Consider the following 23,534-nt stretch of genomic DNA (forward strand, 5'->3'; position numbering starts at 1 on the left):
TCCAAATATATAAATCATTTAAGAACAAATGTAAAGAAAGTCATTGATAATGATCCAATAACACCCACTCACAGCAATGGACAGATGATCTAAGCAGAAAATCAATAAGGAAACTATGACTTTGAATGACACACTGAAACCAGATGGACTTAAAAGATATTCATAGTATTTCCTCAGAAAGCAGCAGAATACACATACTTTTCCAGTACACATGGAACATTCTCCAGAACATGTCACATACTGGGTCACAAATCAGGCTCAACACATAAAAAAAGATTGAGATCATACCATGCATATTTCCAGACTACAATGCTATAAAACTTGAAGTCAACCACAAGAAAAAATATGGGAGGACCACAAATACATGAAGGTTAAAGAACATCCTACTAAAGAATGGATGGGTTAACCAGGAAATTAAAGAAGAAATTAAAAAATACATGGAAGCAAATGAAAATGAAAAAACAGTAGTCCAAAACCTATGGAATGCACAAAAGGCAATCATATGAGGGAAATACATAGTAATACAGGCCTTCCTCAAGAAGCAAAAAAAGGCTCTAATAGGCAACTTGACCATCCACCAAAGGAGCTGGAAAAAGAGGAGTGAATAGAGCCTAAAAACAGCACAAATAATGGGAAATAATGAAGATTAGAAAAGAAGTAAATGATATAGAAATTTTTAAAGACTGTCAAATGAAACTAGGATCTGGTTCCTTGAAAGAACAAATAAAATTGATAACCTCCTAGCCAGACTTATCAAAAAGAAAAGAGAAAGGACCAAATAAATAAAATGAAGAATGAAAGAGGAGAGATCAAAACCAACACCACAGAAATACAATTATAAGAGAATAGTATGAGCAATTATATGCCAACAAATTGGATAATCTGGAAGAAATGGATGAATTCCTCAAAACATATAAACTACCAAAACTGAAACAGGAAGAAATAGAAAATAGAACAGACCCATAACCAGCAAAGAAATTGAATCAGTAATCAAATATCTCCCAACAAACAAGACTCCAAGACTGAATGGCTTCCCAGGGAAATTCTACCAGACATTTAAAGAAGAGTTCATACTTATTCTTCTCAAACTCTTATAAAAGAAAAAGAAAAAAGAAAAAGAAATGGAAAGAAAACTTCCAAACTCACTCTATGAGGCCAGCATTACATTTATTCCAAAGCAGACAATGACCCCACTAAAACAGAAAACTGTAGGCCAATATCCCTGATGAAGATGGATGCAAAAATTCTCAACAAGATACTAGCAAATCTAGTCCAACAGTACATTAAAAAATTATTCCAATTATTCAGTGGGATTTATTTCTGGGCTGCAGTGGTCATTCAAAATCTGCAAATCAATCAGTGTGATACACCACATTAATAAAAGAAAGGACAAGAACCATATGATTGCCTCAATAGATGCAGGAAAAAAAGCATTTGATGAAGTACAACATTCTCTCTTGATAAAAACTTTTAAGAAAGTAAGGATAGAAGAAGCATACCTTATATGGCCTTATATGAAAGACCCACAGCTAAATCACTGTCAGTGAGGAAAATTGAGAGCTTTCTCTCTAATGTCAGGAACATGACAAGGATGTCCACTCTCACCAGTTGTTCAACATAGTACTGAAAGTCCTAGCCTTAGCCATCAGGCAATAAAAAGAAATAGAAGGCATGCAAATCAGCAAGAAAGAAGCCAAAATTTTACCTTTTGCGTACGACATGATACTCTATGTAGAAAACCCTAAAGACTCCACCAACATATTGCTAGGACTGGTACAGGATTTCAGCAAAGTTGCAGGGTATAGAATCAATGTAGAGGAGTCTGTTGCATTTCTATACAACAATAATGAAGCAGCAGAAAGAGAAATTGAGGAATCAGTCCCATTCTCAATTTCACCAAAAAACATGATACCTAGAAATAAACCTAACCAAAGAAGTAAAGGATATGTGCTCTGAGAAGTACAGAACACTTATGAAAGAAATTGAGGAAGGCACGAAGAATGGAAAAACATTCCATGCTTATGGATTGGGAGAGCAAATACTGTTAAAATGTCTATACTACCCAAATCAATCTACACATTCAATGCAATCCTTATCAAAATATCACCAGCATTTTTCGCAGAACTAGAACAAATAACCCTACAATTTGTACAGAACCATGAAAGACCCCAAACAGCCAAGGGAATGTTACAAACCAAAGCTGGAGACATCACAATTCCAGACTTTAAGCTATGGTACGAAGCTGTAATCATCAAGACAGCATGGTACTGGCACAAAAACAGACATATAAGTCAATGGAACAGAATAGAGAATCCAGAAATGGACCCACAAGTATATGGTCAACTGACCTTCAACAAAGCAGGAAAGGATATCCAATGGAAAAAAAGACAGTCTCTCCAACAAATGGTGTTGGGACAACTGGACAGCAACATGCATGAGTATGAAACTGGATCACATTCTTACATCACAAACAAAAATAAATTCAAAGAAATGAAAGACCTAAATGTGAGACAGGAATCCATCACAATTCTAGAGGAGAACATGGGCAGCAACCTCTTTGACCACAGCTGCAGCAAATTATTACTAGACATATCGCTACTGGCATGGGAAACAAAAGCAAAAATGAGCTATTGGAACTTCATCAAGATAAAATCTTCTGCACTCTGAAGGAAACAATCCACAAAACTCAAAGGCAGTCTTCAGAATTGGAGAAAATATTTGCAAATGACATATCTGATAAAGGGTTAGTATCCAAAACCTATGAAGAACTTATCAAACTCAACACCCCAAAAACAAATAATCCAGTTAAGGAATGGGCAGAAGACAGGAACATACATTTTTCTAAAGAAGACATCCAGATGGTTAGCAGGCACATAAAAAGATGCTCAGCATCACTCATCACCAGGGAAATACAAACCAAAACCAAAATGAGATACCACCACATACACTTCAGAATGGCTAAAATTAACAACACAGGAAACAACAGGTGTTGGTTAAGGATGATGAGAAAGGGGGAGCCCTCATGGACTCTTGCTGGGAATGCAAACTGTTGTAGCAACTTTGGAAAACAGTATGTAGGTTCCTGAAGAAGTTAAAAGTAGAGGTACCTGGATGACTCACTATATTAAGTGTCCAGCTTTTGGTTTTGGATTGGGTCATGGCCTCAGGGACATGTCAGTCGAGCCCTGTGTTAACCTCTGCACTCTTGGTGGAGTCTGCTTGAGATTCTTTCTCCTCCTCACTCTCCATCCCCCTATGACCCTTCCTCCACTCATGCTCTTTCTTTCTTTCTCAAATAAATAAACGAAAAATCTTTTTAAAATGTTACAGTAGAACTGCTGTATGATTCAGCAATTTTACTACTAGGTATCTATCCAAATGATACAAAAATATAGATTCAAAAGGATACATGCACCCCAATGCTTATAGCTGCATTGCGAACAGTAGCTAAACTATGTGGAGAACCCCAGTGTCCTTCACTGATAAGTGGATAAACAAGATGTGGTATATATGTGTATGCAATTCAATATTATTCAGTCATCAAAAAGAATGAAATTTAAAATTTTTTTTATTTATTTCTTTTCAGCATAACAGAATTCATTGTTTATGCACCACACCCAGTGCTCCATGCAATACGTGCCTTCCATAATACCCACCACCTGGCCCCCCCAACCTCCCACCCCCCGCCCCTTCCAAAAAAAGAATGAAATTTTGTTATTTGCAATGACGTGGATGGAACTAGAGTGTATTATGTTAAGTGAAAGACAAACACCATATGATCTCACTCATATGTGGAATTTTAGATACAAAACAGATGAACATAGGGGAAGGGAAGGAAAAATAAAATAAGATAAAAGTAGGGAGGGAGGCAAACCATAAGACACTCTTAATTATTCAGAACAAAGTTAAGGTTGCTGGAAGGTAGGTGGGTGAAGGATGTGTTAAATGGGTGATGGGCATTAATGAGGGCACTTGTGATGAGCACTGGGCGTTATATGTAAGTGATGAGTCACTAAATTCTACTCCTGGAACCAATACTACAGTGTATGTTAACTAACTTGAATTTAAATAAAAATTTGGAAAAAAATAAAAACAAAGGTAGCTGAGAAAAAAAGAAGTTAAGTGCAGAGATGTGGTTTAGGGGAGAAATGGATTGGGGGGGCTGTATAGAGGAGGGAGATGTAGTTGAAAAGAAGGGCAAAAAAGAGTATAAATCACACAGAGGAAAAAAGAAGGAGAACATCTCTCCCAGCCATTAGCTGGGCAAACCAGAAGGGCTAATTTTTGTGAGTTCTTGCAACAAGTGAGCCTTAAAGTCTGGAATTTTAAAGGTCTGCAGGCTTGGCTGAGATAGAGCTCTGATGGCACTGCCCTACTCCTGGAGAGAAGGCAGGCAAAAAACCCGTGGGCAGGTGGTGTGGTAACCAATTAGAAGAACTCTTGGGGCACACTGTGCGGTGGTGGGGGGATTGCTCTTCTCATAGTGCATCACTGAGAGACAGCATTCATGGAGACACCTCTCCAGGAACAAAGGAGCTGGTTGGTGCCATTTCTCTCCCCTGTGCCTCAGCGTAACACAGAGCCACCTGTGGGAAACAGCACAGTGCCCAAACAGGCTATCTAACTTGTTTATGCCAATTCCCACCCCCCTGCCCTCTGGTGGTATTGCTTTTCTCAGTTAAGCCTGCCTCAGCCCCAGTGCAGCTGACCTCTTCCCCAGATGATGCACAAAACCCCTGCCCACACCATGTCTCCCAACAAGAGTGTTCTGCAGGGCTTCAGTTCTAGTCGAAGTAGTATGAAGACTCGTTTAACAAGTGGACCAGAGCAAACCTAGTTAAAACTCACCACATTCTGGACAAGAACCCAACACTGCCCACTATAGGCAAGAGGAGCCTCTGCAGATGACTGACCTGAAAAATAGAGCTGCAAAATGCAACACAGCGCACACCAGAGACACTCCCTGAAGCACTAGGCCTGGGGCACTATGGAACTCTTCTTCATAGAGCCATTACTATCAGGAGTGGGAAACATATATGGCTTTTTTTTAACACAGAGAAGAGAGCACAGACTTAGACAAAATATGAACATGGAGGAATTCATCCTAAATGAAGAAAAAGATAAGGCCTTGGCCAGAGATCCAAGTGAAACAGATATAAGTAACATGTCTGAGGGAGAATTTAAACCAACAATCATAAGGATACTCAATGAGATTGAGAAAAGAGTGAAAGACATCAGGGAGGCCTTTACCACAGGGTAAAAAGATGAATAGAGCTGAAAGCCCCCACCAGGGCTCCCCTACCTTAACCAGTTTCCTGGCTCCAATGCTTGGGAGCTCTACTGGCTCAAGCACTCTCGTTATTTCTGTGACTCCAGGTATCCTGACACCACACTGACCCACCTAGACTTCTTCCACTTTTCACCACCTGACCACCTTTCAGGCAGGGATGTCTCTCACTGGAGCAGATTTCTAAGGGTTTCAATTTTGCCCTCTGGGGCTATATCACTTTCCAGTAGCCAGCTTATGGAGGGTCCCTCCCCCCTCTGTTTATTTTCCAATATATCCCCTCAGATTCACTACTTCACACCTCCTACCTTGCAAAAAGTGGTTGCTTTTCTACTTGTAGAGTTCCAGATATTTTTTCTTACATATCAGGCTAAATCAGAGTGTTCAGAATGGTTTGACAGTTACCTAGCTAAATTTAAGCGAGCCAATGAAATGAAATCCCTCTACTCTCCAGCCATCTTGCTACATTGCCCTCCCCCCCTTTTTTTAAGAAAGGGAGAGAAAGAATCTTAGCAGGCCTGATGTGGTGCTTGATCTCACCACCCTGAGATCATGATCTGAGCTGAAATCAAAAGTCAAATGCTTAACCATCTGAACCACTGAAATGCCCCATGTATGCAAAATTCTCAATAAAATACTGGCAAACTGAATCCAACAGTACATTAAAAGAATCATTTACCAGGATCAAGTGGGATTTATTCCTGGCTTGCAAGTGTGGTTCAATATTCACAAAAAGAAATCAGTGTGATGCACCACATTAATAGAAGAAAGGATAAGAACCATATGTTCATTTCAAGAGATGCAGAAAAAGCATTTGATAAGGTACAACATCCATTCACGAAAAAACTCTCAAAAAAGTAGCTTTAGAGGGAGAATTTGTCAACATATCTCTTAACTATAGAGAACAAACTTATGCTTACCAGAGTGTCAGTGGGTGGGGGAATGGTTAAATTGGTGATGGGATTAACGAGTGCACTTCCTGTGATGAGCACTGGGTATTTTATCGAAGTGTGGAATCACTAAATTGTATACCTGAAACTAATCTTATGTTATATTTTAACTAATGAATTTAAATAAAAACTGAAAAAACCCTTCTCTCAAGTAAAAAAAATTAAAAATTGTGAAAAAATTGGGGAAATTTTAATACTGTTTGGATTTGTTTATGTTAAAATTATTGTTAAATCTTTAGATATGCTATAGTATTGTGGCTATATTAAAAAGAGTCCTTTCTTTTCCTTTGTTTGCTCATTTGTTTTGTTTCTTGAATTCCACATATGAGTGAAATCATACGGTATATTTATTTTTCTGACTGAGTTACTTCACTTAGCATTACACCTTCTAAGTCATCTAAATTCTGCAAATGGTGATATCTTATCTTTTTTCATGCTGAGTAATATTCCCATTGTATATGTATATATCCACATCTTTTTTTTTTAAAGATTTTATTTATTTATTTGACAGACAGAGATCACAAATAGGCAGAGAGGCAGGCAGAGAGATAAGGGGAAGCAGGCTCCCTGCAGAGCAGAGAGCCTTATGTGGGGCTTGATCCCAGGACCCTGGGATCATGACCTGAGCTGAAGGCAGAGGCTTTAACCCACTAAACCACCCAGGCACCCTGATATATCCACATCTTCTTTATCTATTCATCTATTGAGGATCTCTTGAGTTTTTCCATATCTTGGCTATTGTAAATAATGTTACGATAACCATAGGGGTGCATATATCTTTATGAATTAGTGTTTTTATTTTCTTTGGGAGAAATAACCAGTAATGGAATTTTTGGAACATTTGATAATTCTATTAAAAATTTTAAAAGACTTTATTTATTTATTTGATGGGGAGAGAGAGAGAGAGAGAGGGCATGAGTGGAGGGAGGGGTACAGGGAGACAGAGAGAAGGAGACTCCTTGATGAATGGGGAGCCCAAATTTAGGCTCAGTCCCAGGACCCTGAGATTATGACCCAAGCCGAATGAAGTCAGACACTTAACTGACTGAGCCACCCAAGGGCCCCTATTTTTAGAAATTTTTTTTGAGTAACTTCCATACCATGGGATTTAAGAAAACAATTGAACAAAGAAAAAAAAAGACAAACAGCCTTTTTTGAAAAACAAATATTTAATAATAAAACCATAGTTATAAGCTTTATATCTTTAGACTACCTTGGCCAAAATTCTTTCTATCATCTTCAGATTTTGTCTATAAATAATTGTTCATTGTACTTTTCTTTGAAAGTGAGTTTTAAGTCATCATACAATATTTTGATGTTTAACTTAAAGCATTTCTATATCTAATTCAACATACTCTTGTTCAATGTAAACAAAATCTCAAGTTTTCACTTTTATTTTTCTTGTAATACTTTCTGCAAAAGAATGCTGTATGGCGATTATTCAAGAGGCCAAAATAATATGTTTGGGAGAGAATTAAGGAGAGAAAAAAGGCATGCACAGAGAGCTGGTAAACCAGCTAAGAATGGAACAACTCCCCAAATCATCATAGAGGTTGCTGAAGGGGCCATAAACCAGCAAATACCACCTGCTTATTATCTCACTTAGGAAGATGCATACCTTTGAAAGTGACAGAATTTAAGTCTAGTGTCTTAAGCCACTTTCAGAAAATGAAAAACACTTTTAGTCCAAGCCACTTTCAGAAAATGGCATCAAAGGTTGGAGTTTAAATCTTCTTTATTCTCAAGTCACTGGACATTTAAGAGCAAAGGTATAGATTGGCTCTTTGTCTCCTTTTTTTCTTCCCAAGATGTATGATTGTATGATGTATGATGTAACAGATGTATGATTCATGGATTGCCCTTTAGTGGTCTCCATTTTCATCTTATTACTTTTTCTTTGCTTCTCTTGTTGATAGCTATGTTCACTTTCTTAGATGTAGAGATGTTAGGACAAGTACTACTTTTATTACCTAATTCACCACAAATAAAGCAGCCATCTTTGGGGTCCATGTGAGAATGATCTGGAAGAGCACAATGACTGCAAATGCTACAGTGGATCCAAAAGGTTTTAGACACTTTATGCAGGAAAAGCAATGGTTCCATTCTTGCCATCCTTGGATGTATAAGAATTACAGTGCTCACAGTGTTGATTTTCTAGGAAACATCATTAACGCAGAGACAAAATCTGTACCCTTCTTCAACAGGAAGGATTATTTTGCTGGTTGGAGTATTGGTGAAAATATGCACAGGAGACTGTTTTCAACCTGTCTTTCCATGTGTATAAAGTATATGATTATCATAATCTATCTGGTAATTCAGCATGCAGAAACTTGGAAAAAACAGATTACTTTGGGATTGAAAAAATTAGTGGAAAATCCAGAATATGCGTAGTTGGTTTTCTTGGTTTTGATCTTCTTTCCATGGAGCAATTTATTTCTTGAATGTAACAACCAGAGGTTAAGCAAAACCACCAAAAGGAGGATCTGTCACCACAATGACTCCCTCACCTTTATCTTCCCATAAAAATGTTCTGCATACTTCAAAGGCAGTCTTTCCATCAAAGACGTGATTGTTAAACATGTTATAATGGCAAAAACCTATCTTCCACTAGAAACTATGAATATAAATATCAATATCCAATAAAAGGCTTTTAATGTTCGACTTCTTGTCACCTGATGCTTTCAACATGATCAGCTCATGCACTCTTGGTGTTCCAACTCATAGTACTCTTCTGAATCCAAGGGTAGAAAGTAGCTCTATTAAGAAATGAAAGCTCCTATTGGCAAACAAATACTGGGTATTTGTCTTTATGTTTTTCAATGGATAATGAAGTTGACTGTGTGTTTTCAATTGGGTGATAGAAATATCACCTACTACCTGATGCTCATGATGCTTTTCTCAATCATCTGGCAAAAGCAACTGCTGACATCTTTGACAAAACTTTCTCTGAGACAGGGGTAACTCAATAAACCTCATGTAACTTTCCCCAAAGTGTGCTCAGGATAGAGGAGTCTGACTTCTTTGGTTATGAGCTTCTTGGGCAGCAAATCTAGCCCCTGACAACTTTTCATCTTCCCACTGGAAAAAAATCACAGTCTTTTCAATTTCTACAGGCTGAGTAGGATTAAAACCCTTGTGTTTTTTCCTTTCTTTTAGCTCATCTTTACAAACAGAAGAGTGGGTCCATGATGGCACAGAAAAGTGGGTGTGGCAGTGTTGGAAGGAAGCACCACCTCCACTTCTGAGTTCCCCTGATGACTCTCCACTACCTCAACTCTCTCCACTGCTCCCAGGCAGTCCCTGGGTGTCACCATCTTCCTCCTAAGACAGACTTTTATTTTTTATATTTTTAAAAGATTTTATTTATGTATTTGACAGAGAAGAAGAGAGAGAAAGTGATAGAGGAAACACAAGCAGGGGAGTGGGAGAGAGAGAAGCAGGCTCCCCATGGAGCAGGGAGCCTGACATGGGGCTCAATCCAAGGACCTGAGCTGAAGGCAGATGCTTAATGACTGAGCCACACTCCAGACTTATATTTTTCTTTTACTTTTTAGAAGATTATATTTAACTATTTGAGAGAGAGAGATAGCGAGAGAGAGCATGAATTGGGCAAGGGAGAGGGAGAAGCAGGCTCCCCACTGAGCAGGGATCCTGATGCAAGGCTCAATCCCAGGACCCTGAGATCATGACTTGAACCAAAGGCAGACACTTAACTGACTTAGTCACCCATGCACCCCATGACAGACTTTTAAATGGTGGTTGTCAGAATGGAGGTGGGTAGGTGGATCAGAGAAATAGATAAAAGCGATTTAGAGTACACTTATGCTATTGAGCACTGAGGAATGAATAGAATTGTAGAATTATTATATTGTGCATCTAAAACTAGTATAGCTCCATATGTTAATTATGCTTCAATAAAAATGATTCTTTATGTTTTAAGGATATGAACTCAATCAGAGAAGGAAAAAAATGAGGCAGCCATTTTGATAAGGAATGAATTAAACTGCCACTATTTGCACATGATATGGTACTCTACATAGAAAATTCTAAAGACTTCACTCCCCTCCTCAAAACTATTGAAAGTAATAAGTGAATTCAGTTAAGATTCAGGATAAAAAATTAATACACAGAATTCAGTAATGTTTCTTTTAAAAAAGATTTTATTTATTTATTTTATTAAAGAGAGAGAGAGAAGAGAGAGTTTGGGCAGGGGGAGGGGCAGAGGGAGAGAGACAAGCATACTCCATGCTGTGTGTGGAGCCCAATGTGGACTTGATCCCACTATCCTGAGATCATGACCTGAGCTGAAACCAAAAGTCCTACACTTAACTGACTGGGTCACCCAGGTGCCCCCAGTAATGTTTTTATATGCTAATAATGAAATGGCATAAAGAGAAATTAAGAAAACAATTTCATTTATTTTTAATTTTTATTTCATTTAAAAATATTTATTTATTTATTTGAGAGAGTAAGCAGGGGGAGGAGAGTCTCAAGCACACTCTGTACTGAGCAAGGAGCCTGATACAGGGCTCAATCCCATGACCCCAAGATCAGGACCTGAGCTGAAACCAGGAGTCAGATGTTTAACTGACTGTACCACCCAGAACCGCCCAAAAATTCCATTTATAATTGTGCTTAAAATTTTGCCTGGGGAAGAAACTTAGCCAAGAAGGTAAAAGACCTTTATTCTGAAAACTATAAAGCATTGATGAAAGAAATTGAATATGACACAAACAAATGGAAAGATATTCAATATTCATGGGTTGGAAAAATTAATATTATTAAAATGTCCATACTACCCAAAGCAATCTACAGATTCAATGCAATCTCTATCAAAATAAAAAGAGCATTTTTAACAGAACTAGAACAAATAATCCTAAAATTTGTATAGAACCACCAAAGATCCTGAAGAGCCAAAGAAATCTTGAGAGAGATCAAAGCTGGAGGTATCACAATTCCAGATCTGTATTTTAAGATAAATTCAAAGATAGAGAAATCAAAACAGTATAGCATTGGCATGAAAATACACACGTAGATCAAGGGAACAGAGAGAGCCCGGAACTAATCCACAACTATACTGGCAATTTATCTACAACAAGGAGGCAGGAATGTATGACGGAGAAATGATAGTTTCTTCAATAAATGGTGCTGGGAAAACTGGACAGATAAGTGTAAAAGAATGAAACCAGTCACTTTTTAACACCATGCACAAAAACAAACTTAACATGGATTAAAGACCTAAATGTAAGACCCCAAACCATAAAAAACCCTAGCAGAGAAGATAGGCAATAATTTCCTTGACATCAGTCATAGAAATATTTTTCTAAATATTTTCAAACATCTTTGAAAGCAAAATTAAACTTTTGAGACTATATCAAAATAAGAGGCTTTCGTGCAGTGAAGGAAATCATCATCAACAATAAAAAGGAAGCAGGCTAAATGGGGAAAAGATATTTAGAAACAGTATTTCTGGTAAGGGGTTAACATCCAAAATATATAAAGAACTTATACAACTCAACACACAAAACAATTCATTTTAAAAACAGACAGAGGGCCTGAATAAACATTTTCCCAAAGAAAACATACAGATGGCCAACAGACACATGAAAACATAACAGACATCACTAATCATTAGGGAAATGCAAATCAAAACTACAATGAGATATTACCCATGTCTGAATGGCTGAAATAAAAAACACAAGAAACTACAAATGTTGTTGAGGATGTAGAGAAAAAGAAACCCTTGTGCACTGTTGGTTGGAATGTAGATTGGTACACTCACTGTGGAAAATAGTATGGAGATTTCTCATAAAATTAAAAATAGAATTACCACATGATTGAGTAATTCCACACAAAGTAATTTACCCAAAGAAAATTAAAACACTAATTTGAAAAGATATATGCACCCCCATGCTTCTTGCATTGTCACTCACAATAGCCAAGACATGGATGCAAGCTAAGTGTCCATTGACAGACAAATGGGTAAAGAAGATGTGGTATATGGACACAATGGAATATTACACAGCCACAAACAAGGATGAGATCTTGTCATTGCAACGATACGGATAGACCTAGAAGATATTATCCTAAGTAAAATAAGTCAGTCAAAGAAAGACAAATACCTTATGATTTTACGTACATGTGGAATCTAAAAAAGCAAGACAAATGAATTAATAAACAAAAACAGGAATCAGACCTATAAGCACAGAGAACAAACTGATGGTTGCCAGACAGGAAGGAGTTGGAGGGATGGGTTGGAGGGAGGTGGGAGATACAGCTTCCAGCTATGGAATGAATAAATCAGGGAATAAAAGGTACAATATAGGGAATCTAGTCAATGATATTGTAATAGTGTTGTGACAGATGGTAGCTACATGTGATGAGCATATAATAATATATATAAAGTTTTTGACATAATATATAAAAAATTTTTTATATATAATAATATATATAAAGTTTTGACACTACAGATAAAGAGCTGGTATCCAAGATCCATAAAGAACTTCTCAAATTCAACACCCCTAATACAAATAATCAAGTCAAAAAATGGGCAGAAGACATGAGCAGACATATAATTGGCTAACAGGCACATGAAAAAATATTAAACATCATTAGCTATCAGGGAAGTTCAAATCAAGACCACATTGAGATACCATTTTACACCAGTTAGAATGGCAAAAATTGACAAAGCAGGAAACAACAAGTGTTGGAGAGGATGTGGAGAAGGAACCTTTTTGTACTGTTGGTGGGAATGCAAGTTGGTATAGCCACTTTGGAAAACAGTATGGAGGTTCCTCAAAAAATTGAAGTTGTTGGTATTTTGATGGGGATTGCATTAAATCTGTAGATTGCTGTAGGTAGCACAGATATTTTCACAATATACGTTCTTCCAATCCATGAGCATGGAACATTTTTCCACTTCTTTGAGTTTTCTTCAGTTTCTTTCATAAGTATTCTATAGTTTTCTTAGTACAGATTCTTTGCCTCTTTGTTATATTTATTCCTAAGTATCTTACAGTTTTGGGTGCAATTGTAAATGGAATCTACTCCTTAATTTCTCTTTCTTCTGTTTCATTGTTGGTGTATAGAAATGCAACTGATTTCTGTGCATTGATTTTATATCCTGACACTTTATTCAATTCCTGTATGAGTTCTAAAGTTTTGGGGTGGGGTCTTTTGGGTTTTCCACATAAAGTATCTTATCATCTGCAGAGTGAGAATTTGACTTCTTTGCTGATTTGGATGCCTTTTACTTCTTTTTATTGCCTGATTGCTGAGGCTAGGACTTCTAGTACTATATTGAATAACAGTGGTGATAGTGGACAGCCCTTGCAGTGTTCCTGACCTTAGGGCAAACAGTTTTTTCCCATTAAGAATGATAATTGCTGTTGGTTTTTCATAGATGACTTTGATGATATTGAGGCATGTACCCTTTATTCCTACACCGTGAAGAGTTTTGATCAAGAATGGATGCAGTACTTTACCAAAGGCTTTTTCAGCATCTGTTGAGATTATCATATGGTTCTTGTTCTTTCTTTTATTAATGTATGGTATCACATTGATTGATTTGCGAATGTTGAACCAACCCTGCAGCCCAGGAATAAATTTCACTTGGTCGTGGTGAATAATCCTTTTAATGTACTGTTGGATCCTATTGGCTAGTATTTTGGTGAGAGGTTTTGCATCCATGTTCACAAGGAATATTGGTCTGTAATTCTCCTTTTTGGTGGGGTCTTTATCTGGTTTTGGGATCAAGGTAATTCTGGCCTCTAAAGTGAGTTTGGAAGCTTTCCTTTCATTTCTATTTTTTTGGAACAGTTTCAGGAGAATAGGTATTAATTCTTTAAATGTTTGGTAGAATTCCCCTGGGAAGCCATCTGACCCTGGGCTCTTATTTGTTGGGAGATTTTTTAAGTCAACATATAATGTATTTTTTGTTTCAGGGGTACAGGTCTGTGGTTCATCAGTCTTACACAACTGACAGCACTCACCATAGCTCATACCCTCCCCAATGTCCATCACCCAATCACCCCATCCCTGCCACCCTCTTCCACTCCAGCAACCCTCAGTTTGTTTCCTGAGATTAAGAATCTCTTATGGTTTGTCTTCCTCCCCAGCCCCATCTTGTTCCATTTTTCCCTCCCTTCCCCCACGACCCCCCATGCTGCCTCTCAAATTCCTCATATCGGTGAAATCATATGATGATTGTCTTCCTCTGATTGACTTATTTCACTTAGCATAATACCTTCTAGTTCCATCCACATCGTTGCAAATGGCAAGATTTTTTTGATGGCTGCATAGTATTCCATTGTGTGTGTGTGTGTGTGTGTGTGTGTGTGTATACGCACACACCACATCTTATTTATCCATTCATCTGCTGATGGGCATTTAGGCTCTTTCCATAGTTTGACTATTGTGGACATTGCTACTATAAATATTCGGGTGCATGTGTCCCTTCGATGAAAATTAAGAAAGATTTTACAAAAAGAATTGATAAAATGTTGGTTGAAAAAGCAAAGAAGAAAACTTTAAGAAAAAAGAAATAGAAAAGAAAAAATGAGGAAAATTAAAAAAATTAACTTTGAAAGACTAATGAATCATGGGGAGAAAACCATAAATTCTATGTGCTGTATTCTTCTAGCGCTGGAGTTTTGCAGTTGTCATTGATCAGTAGACTTGGTCTCGGCTGGCTGTTCTTCTTGATCTTCTATCTTCTGGGGAAGGGCTTGTTGCAGTGACTCTCTAATGTCTTTGCCCCAGGCAGAATTGCATCACCCTTGCGAGGGGCCAGGCTAAGTAGTCTGCTGGGGTTTGCTCTCTGTAGCTTTTGTTCCCTAAAAGCTTTCCATACAGCTTTGGAGGATGAGAATGAAAATGATGGCCTCCTAGTCTCTGGTCCCAGAGGAGCCAAGAGCTTGTGACTCCACTCCTCAGTGAACCCTCAGAGAAAAGTGAGCCCTTGGAGAAAGTAGTCAATCACTTCTCTCTCCCTGGTCTATGGCTGCACTCCATTCTCACCTGACCTGTGACTGAGCATTTCTATATTTGGCACATGACCCCATTTGGAGTCTCCAAACTCAGCAGATTCCTGTTCTCTGCTCCTTTGCTGCTCCTCCCAGGGGAGGAAGGGAAGTCTTACCAGGTCTGCCACTTGTTGGGTCCCTGCTCAAAGTGTAGTGGCCCGACTGTGCCTCTGATTGTGGTTTGTGGCAACCATGAGCTGACAGCCCACTTCTTGGCTCTGTCTCTGCAGTAGGCTTTCCTGTTCCCATACTTTGGAGTTCTGCCACACTCAGGCACCCTTAGTCTTTCTGTGACCCCGAGTGTCCTGAGACCACACTGTCCCAGCAAGGACTCCACCCACCAGCTTAGCCACTGGAGTTATGTCCCTCCATGGAGTAGACTTCTGAAAGTTCTGATTTTGTGCTTCATTGCTCTATCTCTTGCAGGAAGCCAGCTGATGGAGGCTCCCTCCCCTTTCTGTGGTCTATCTTCTATTTTTTTTAAAAATTTTATTTATTTGACAGAGAGAGAGATCACAAGTAGGCAGAGAGATAGGCAGAGAGAGAGGAGGAAACAGGCTCCCTGCGGAGCAGAGAGCCTGACGCGGGGCTCAGTCCCAGGACCCTGAGATCATGACCTGAGCCGAAGGCAGCGGCTTAATCCACTGAGCCACCCAGGCGCCCCTGTGGTCTATCGTCTCAAATATTGCCTCAGGTTCACTTTTCCACACGTCCTACCTTCCAGAAAGTGGTCTCTTTTCTATTCATAGAATTTTTGCTGTTCTTTTCTTTGACCTCCTGTTGAGTTTGTAAGTGTTTAGAATGGTTTCATATCTATCTAGCTTAATTGTTAGGACAAGATGAAATTTAGGTCTCCTACTCCTTCACCGTCTTGCTCCTCCCCCTTCCCTGTTTGTGTATTATTGCCTTCATTTTATCCTATTATAGCCTGCATTTTATCCTTTTCATGGTTAGTCATGTTCTGTAAACCATAGACAATGGCTTGAGAAGTAGATTTTACTCTCAAAACTCTCAAGTAGTTTTCTTGGCGTTTTCCAAGTCCATCTGAGTGGATAGATCAACCAAATTTCCTCCATTCAATTCTTTATGAGTCTGAGGCTGTTTGTCTATGAAGATTATGAAAAAGTTCATATTTTCCTTAGGAGTCATCCTAAAGAAGTTCTCTCTCTCAAGGGATAGTGAAAATCCCATCATGGCTTTTTGGTCTTGATATAGGATCTAGGAGCATAGTCCAAAGCTTGGAAATGGCTTCAATTTCTTGGGTGACTGTAGAAGATGCTGGTAATTTGTCATATTTACCAAATAGTTTATTTCCCCAAGCCTCATCTGATTTTATTTGTGCTTCATCCCTCAGTTTTAACTATAATGGTATGGTGGAGTATTAACAATGCTTTCAGAAGTTCTGCTATTTGGATCCCATTTTTGACTGGAATGCCAGCTGCTGTCATGATTCTTCTGTGTTTCAGGACATACCAAAATCATGTACTGCCCCAAAGTCATAGTGGCTATCAGTATAAATATTAACCTTTTTCTCCTTTTGCTCCTACACAAACCTAAGTAAGAGCAATTAACTTGGCTACCTGAGCTGATTTAGCATTTGGCAGGGCTTAATATCCTAGAGATTTATGTTGATCAGTGATGGCATATCCAGCCTGGAAGGTCCTGTCTTCCTTCTGGTTGTAGGAGTCATCAATATGAAGAGTGAGGTTAATTTGGAGGTGGGGTTTTCTGATAAATCTAGTTTAGGACAGGAGAATGATCTGGTATTAATGATACAATTGTGAGATGTACCATCAGTGGGTAAAGGAAACAAAATGTCAGGGTTAAGATTTTGATGACAATGTCTGGAGATGGGAGAGAGTAGTATTTTATGAGGTAAGCTAATGCACAGAGCAGTGCTGTATTTTCCTTAATAGGGTCTGCAGAACATGAAGAACATGTATGTTAAGCAGATTACCTAACACTAAATCAGGGATAGCGTGGGCAAAATTTGCAGTTGCAGCCACTGCTTAAAGGTAATGGGGGTCTAAGGCCAAGTGATAATATCCCAGAGGTCTTTGGTGTACATTATGCTTCTGAGCTAGCACTCCCAGTTCTCTCATTCATGTACAAACAAGGAACAAGGCAGGAGTAATTTGGATGTCCAACTGTGGAAGGTGAAAGTAAGAGAACTTAAGGTTCACAGAAGCATCTTTGAAAAGGGGGTTCCAGACTACTGTATTTGGAGATGACTCTCTAGTCTTGCATAGAGAGGTGAGGCAATCGTAGAGAAATTATGTATCCATACACCACAAGATCCAGAAAAAAACTCTTGGTTGTTTTTTTCAGGGAGTGGAAAATGTTTGTAGTAAAGTCTTTGCCTGTGGATATAGTTTTATTTGCACCTGAAATATCATGACCCAGAAATCAGACACACTTGAGAACAAAGTTGAATTCTGTCTCTAGTCACTTTATGGCCCTTTGCTTCTTATGCTTTAAGAAGGTATTCAGTGTCTACAAGGGAGTAGTCATGGAGCACCTGGGTGGCACAATCAGATAAGCACCTAACTCTTGGTTTCAGCTCATGGTCATGAGATCAAGCCCTGAGACAGGCTTCACACTCAGCATGGAGTCTGCTTGAGATTCTCTCATCTTCTCCCTATGCTCCTCCAGCTCATTCCCTCCTTCAAATAAAGAAATAAATCTATACCACATCTTCTTTATATGCACAATGGAATACTATGCAGCCATAAAAAGAAATAAAATCTTGCCATTTGCAACGATGTGGATGGAACTAGAGGGTATCATGCTTAGTGAAATAAGTCAATCAGAGAAAGACAACTATCATATGATCTCCCTGATATGAGGACATGGAGATGCAACATGGTGGTAGGGGGATAGGAGAAGAATAAATGAAACAAGATGGGATTGGGAAGGAGACAAACCATAAATGACTCTTAATATCACAAAACAAACTGGGGGTTGCTGGGAGGAGGTGGGTTGGGAGAGGGGGAGGGGGTTATGGACATTGGGGAGGGTATATGCTATCGTGAGTGCTGTGAAGTGTGTAAACCTGGCGATTCACAGACCTGTACCCCTGGGGATAAAAATACATTATATGTTTATAAAAAAAATTGGAAGGGGAGGCAAACCATAAGAGACTATGGACTCTGAAAAACAACCTGAGGGTTTTGAAGGGTCAGGGGTGGGAGGTTGGGGGAACAGGTGGTGGGTAATAGGGAGGGCACGTATTGCATTGAGCACTGGGTGTTGTGCAAAAACAATGAATACTGTTATGCTGAAAAAAAATAAATAAATTTAAAAAGGGAAAAAAAAGAAATAAATCTTAACAAAAATAAAAGGGAGGGATCATAAGTATCAGAACACAGAAGGAAGTTGGATTACAGGGAATTTTAAGCCCTCAAACTGGTCATTAAAGTGCACAATAAGTAGGTAGGGGGACTCAGTAAATCCATGGGATGTAATAGTCCAGGTGAAGGCAAATAAGTATTAGGATTCCTTATGAAGAGGAATACTAGAAAAAGTAGAATATTTGTTGGCTATCAGACACATGAAAAAATGTTCATCATCACTAGCCATCAGGGAGATTTAAATTAAAACCACATTGAGATACCACCTAACACCAGTTAGAATGGCCAAAATTAGCAAGACAGGAAACAACGTGTGTTGGAGAGGATGTGGAGAAAGGGGAACCCTCTTACACTGTTGGTAGGAATGCAAGTTAGTGCAGCCACTTTGGAGAACAGTGTGGAGATTCCTGAAGAAATTAAGAATAGAGCTTCCCTATGACCCTGCAATTGCACTGCTGGGTATTTACCCCAAAGATACAGATGTAGGGAAAAGAAGGGCCATCTGTACCCCAATGTTTATTGCAGCAATGGCTACGGTCGCCAAACTGTGGAAAGAACCAAGATGCCCTTCAACGGATGAATGGATAAGGAAGATGTGGTCCATATACACAATGGAGTATTATGCCTCCATCAGAAAGGACGAATAGGGGCACCTGAGTGGCTCAGTGGGTTAAAGCCTCTGTCTTCAGCTCAGGTCATGATCTCAGAGTCCTGGGATCAAGCCCCGCATCAGGCTCTCTGCTCAGCGGGGAGCCTGCTCCTCCCCCCCCCTTCTCTGCCTGCCTCTCTGCCTACTTGTGATCTCTCTCTCTCTGTGTCAAATAAATAAATAAAATCTTTAAAAAAAAAAAGAAACTTTTGTAGCAACATGGATGGGACCGGAAGAAATTATGCTGAGCGAAATAAGTCAAGCAGAGAGAGTCAAGTATCATATGGTCTTACTTATTTGTGGAGCATAACAAATAACATGGAGGACATGGGGAGATGGAGAGGAGAGGGAGTTGAGGGAAACTGGAAGGGGAGATGAACCATGAGAGACTATGGACTGTGAAAAACAACCAGAGGGTTATGAAGGGGCGGCGGGGGGGTGGGGTGGGTGGGGTGGGGTGGGGTGGGAGGTTGAGGAACCAAGTGGTGGGTAATAGGGAGGGCACGTACTGCATGGAGCACTGGGTGGGATGCCAAAACAATGAACACTGTTATGCTGTAAATAAACAAATAAAAATTAAAAAAAAAGTAGAATATTTGTATAGATGCCTATGGACTATTGGGTGTTGGAAGGGACAGCAGACAGGATATAGTTAGGAATCGCACCAAGGGTTTGACAAATTTATTGCTAGTTCTTGGATCTTGGACTAACCAATAACCTCCCCAACCCTCACCCTCTTTTTTGGACAAAATCGGAGTATTGCATAGACTAGAAGTGGGGACTAAAAGTTTTTGTCTAATAAGATTTTGATTATTGAGCAGAACTTCTCAAGTCCTACTGGCTTTAAATGATATTGGGGAATCCTGGGGAGGGTCACTGAAGAATCTGTTTTACCTTTAGAAGTTCTGAATGTCACTCTTGAAACAAATAATACATTATATATTAATTAAAAAAGTTCTGCATGCCATATTCTCCCAATACTGTTGGGGCTTTTTGCCCATAAATAAGAGGGAATTCTAATAGTTGATTTAAGTCTTCAGTGAAATAGGTATTAGGTTGAAGGGGCAAAAGAACTCAGGAAAGTTGGACAAAGCCATTAGTGAACACAGCCAGGGGTCTGTAGAAGGAATCCTCTGGGAGCATAATGAATTTTTATACCCAAATTCATGAGAATATTCCTTCCTAACAGGCTTACTAGAGTGGTACAACTGAAAAGTTGTATTGAGCTTTAACAAGTGTCATAGAAATAATGAGGAACTGAGATAGAGACAAATCATGAAGTGGCTCATCAAACCCACTACTGAAGAAGTTTGGTGACTCTAAACAATGGTAGTAAGAAACAAGAAAATATTTTTTAATGAATTAATACTTTAAAAAATTTTTAATTCCAGTATAGCTCAGAGTGTTATGTTAGTTTCAGGTGTACAATATAGTGATTCAACAATTCCATGCATCAGCTGGTGCTCATCATGACAAGGCATCTTCTTCTTCTTTTTTTTTAAACTTTTTTTAAAAAAAGATTTTATTTATTTATTTGACAGACAGAGATCACAAGTAGGCAGACAGGCAGATAGAGAGAGAAGAAGGGAAGCAGTCTCCCTGCTGAGCGGAGAGCATGATGCGGGGCTTGATCCCAGGACCCTGGGATCATGACCTGAGCCAAAGGCAGAGGCTTTAACCCACTGAGCCATCCAGGGGCCCCAAGGCCTCTTCTTAACCCCCATCACCTATTTCACTCATCCTCCACCACCTCCCTTCTTGTAACCAGCAGTTTGTTCTCTATAGTTAAGAGTCTGTTTCTTGGTGTGCCTCTTTTTCTTCTGATGATTGTTTATTTTGTTTCTTAAATTCCTCATGTGAGTGAAATCATATGGTATTTGTCTTTATCTGACTAGCACCATATTGTTTTAATTACCACAGCTTTGTAATATAACTTGAAAGGAAACAAGGAAGTATTAAGAGTACAATGGATTGCACTGGTCTCAGTGAGAAATGTGTTGGGGCACCCTTACACTTGCAGGGTTGTTTCCCCTTTCGAGTTTAATCACAGTTGAGGGCATTGGACATTTACCTTCCTAAGGAGAGTCAATAATTTTAGGGTGAGGAAGGAACTGAGCTTCCTCTTGTCTCTGAAGGTCCCAGTGTCCTTTTTTTACCCTACAAGGTTGGTGAGTGTCCTGATCAATGGGAGAACATGATTTGGGGGCTTGTAATATATTAAATTTATCAGGTCTTTCTAGTTGTTTTAACTGCAATACCATAAGTTTGTGTTGTGTATTTTCCATTTTTTAAAAAAATACTATCTTCATAATGCTGGGCTAATATCTGGAACTCATACATATTTGCATTTTCCAGTTAATGTTTTTTTTCTCTGTAATGTGTCACTGAATTCCAGTCTGAAACCATTTATAAAGGTCGTGGCCATATTAAAGGCTATTTTGGAAGTGAGTTCCAGCCCCAAACACTTTACAAATAGTTTTTAGTGGATGGTTATAGTTAGCAAAAATTTTCTCTCTTTATTGTTTACAACTTTGAATACATGCCTGATCAACTTTGGTGGACTAGACCTGAGGAATGGCTCTTAGTAATTTTTTTTTCTTATGGGAATCACAGGGTTGTCTGAGACCCTTGAAAGGCTTCAGGAATGGTGTTCCATTTGGCCATTTCAAACCAAAGGGAGGCAAATCCTGGGCTGACGAATGGGTGAATAAAGTAATATAAATCAGGGAATCATGAGGACTATGCTCCCAGAACCATTCTAAATTTGGTAAGTCTTTTCCTTTGTTTCTGAGGGTCAGGAAAGCACCCCCCCTTTTAAAAAAGATTTTCATTTATTTGACAGACAGGGATCACAAATAGGCAGAGAAGCAGGCGGCGTGGGGGTGGGGAAGCAGGCTTCCTGCTGAGCAGAGAGCCCAATGTGGGGTTCAATCCCAGGACCCTGGGATCATGACCTGAGCTGAAGGCAGAGGCTTAACCCCTTGAGACTCCCAGGCACCCTGGGTCAGCAAAGTCCTTGTTGATGACATGTATTCTGGACCAAGACCAACATTTAAATGCTATGTCTTATGTTGTTCTCACTGAAGAACAAGTACTGGCTCCACCCTGGGCTTCACCTATAGGAGATGAAGGTCCACTTCATCTTCATCCTTACAGTTCAAGGAATTTAGGGGCTGGGAGAGGAAGATATAAAGGAGAGCTAGGAGAGGAATAGGACGGTGTTGTGGAGGATGATAGGGAGTTTGCTGGGTCAGAAAAAATTTTCTGAAGACATTGTTTAAGAATCTCAATAATTTGAATGAGTTTTGAATTATTTAGCCATTTTTTGTTTTTTTTTCCCATACCAAGAAAGAAAGGCAGACCATCGTGCATCTGAGATTCTTGTTCCTTTTCCCTCTAGTACTCCCTAGAGGTGGAGTAATTTGGTCATATCCTAGGAGCCCCAGAGGGGCCCTTGTAGCTCAAGAGAGGTTTTAAATAAGGTTTTGCCAAGTTTTTTCAGATATTATAGGGCCATTATGGTGAAGCATGTAGTCAGCAATTGAGAAACTCTGATGTTATTGATTAATGGTAATAACTCTACACTTATGAACAGAGAAACTCAGGATTCTAACCCAACCTCTGTTTTCCTGGGATTCTAATCCAGATACTTAGAAATAGTTGTTTGCTTGGGATTCTAAACCAATTGTTACCAACAGGGAAACCTGGAACTCTACCTGGCTTCTGCTTGTCTGGAACTTCAACCCAGCTTTTAGAGTATACTCAGAATCTTAAGAATCAAAATCTATCCTCACTGTGATTCAGTGGACATTTATCTGGAGCACTGGATTTTGGATAGAGTAGGATTCGCTACTGGATACCCAAATGAACAAGAAGACTGGAGAAAAAAGTCCATGGTGGGAGCCGGGAGGCTTGGTTATCCCATCCAAGGGTGTGATGGTGGTTCTGATCCAGATCCCAGTTGTGGCACCGAAAACTGTTAAAGAGAACCAGAGCCAGACAGAAATTAAAGTGATGAAGGTAGATTTTATTTAATAAGTTATTGTAATAGGGGAAGATGCCCGTATAGAACTAGGCTCAATTCTGAATACAAATAGAAGAGGGGATTTATAATTAAGGAGCAAATTGACACTGTGGGGGGGGGGGCATTGGTGGATGGAGAATCACTAAGGGACATCAAGTCTGGAAGGATTCTGGCTGAACTAACCTCATAGGATTCTTGCTGAAGGCAGGCAGGGGTGATCAGACATCACCTGGGAGATAGTGGGGATGAGG

The 23,534-nt window shown here is 39.2% G+C and overlaps 1 pseudogene; it reads right to left on the reverse strand.

The window, feature by feature from the left end:
- Positions 1 to 7,978: 7,978 nt before the first annotated feature.
- On the reverse strand, positions 7,979 to 9,551 carry LOC123934639 (annotated as a pseudogene).
- Positions 9,552 to 23,534: the final 13,983 nt, after the last annotated feature.

The sequence above is a fragment of the Meles meles genome, chromosome X (genome assembly GCF_922984935.1).
Source record: "Meles meles chromosome X, mMelMel3.1 paternal haplotype, whole genome shotgun sequence".
NCBI lineage: Eukaryota > Metazoa > Chordata > Mammalia > Carnivora > Mustelidae > Meles > Meles meles.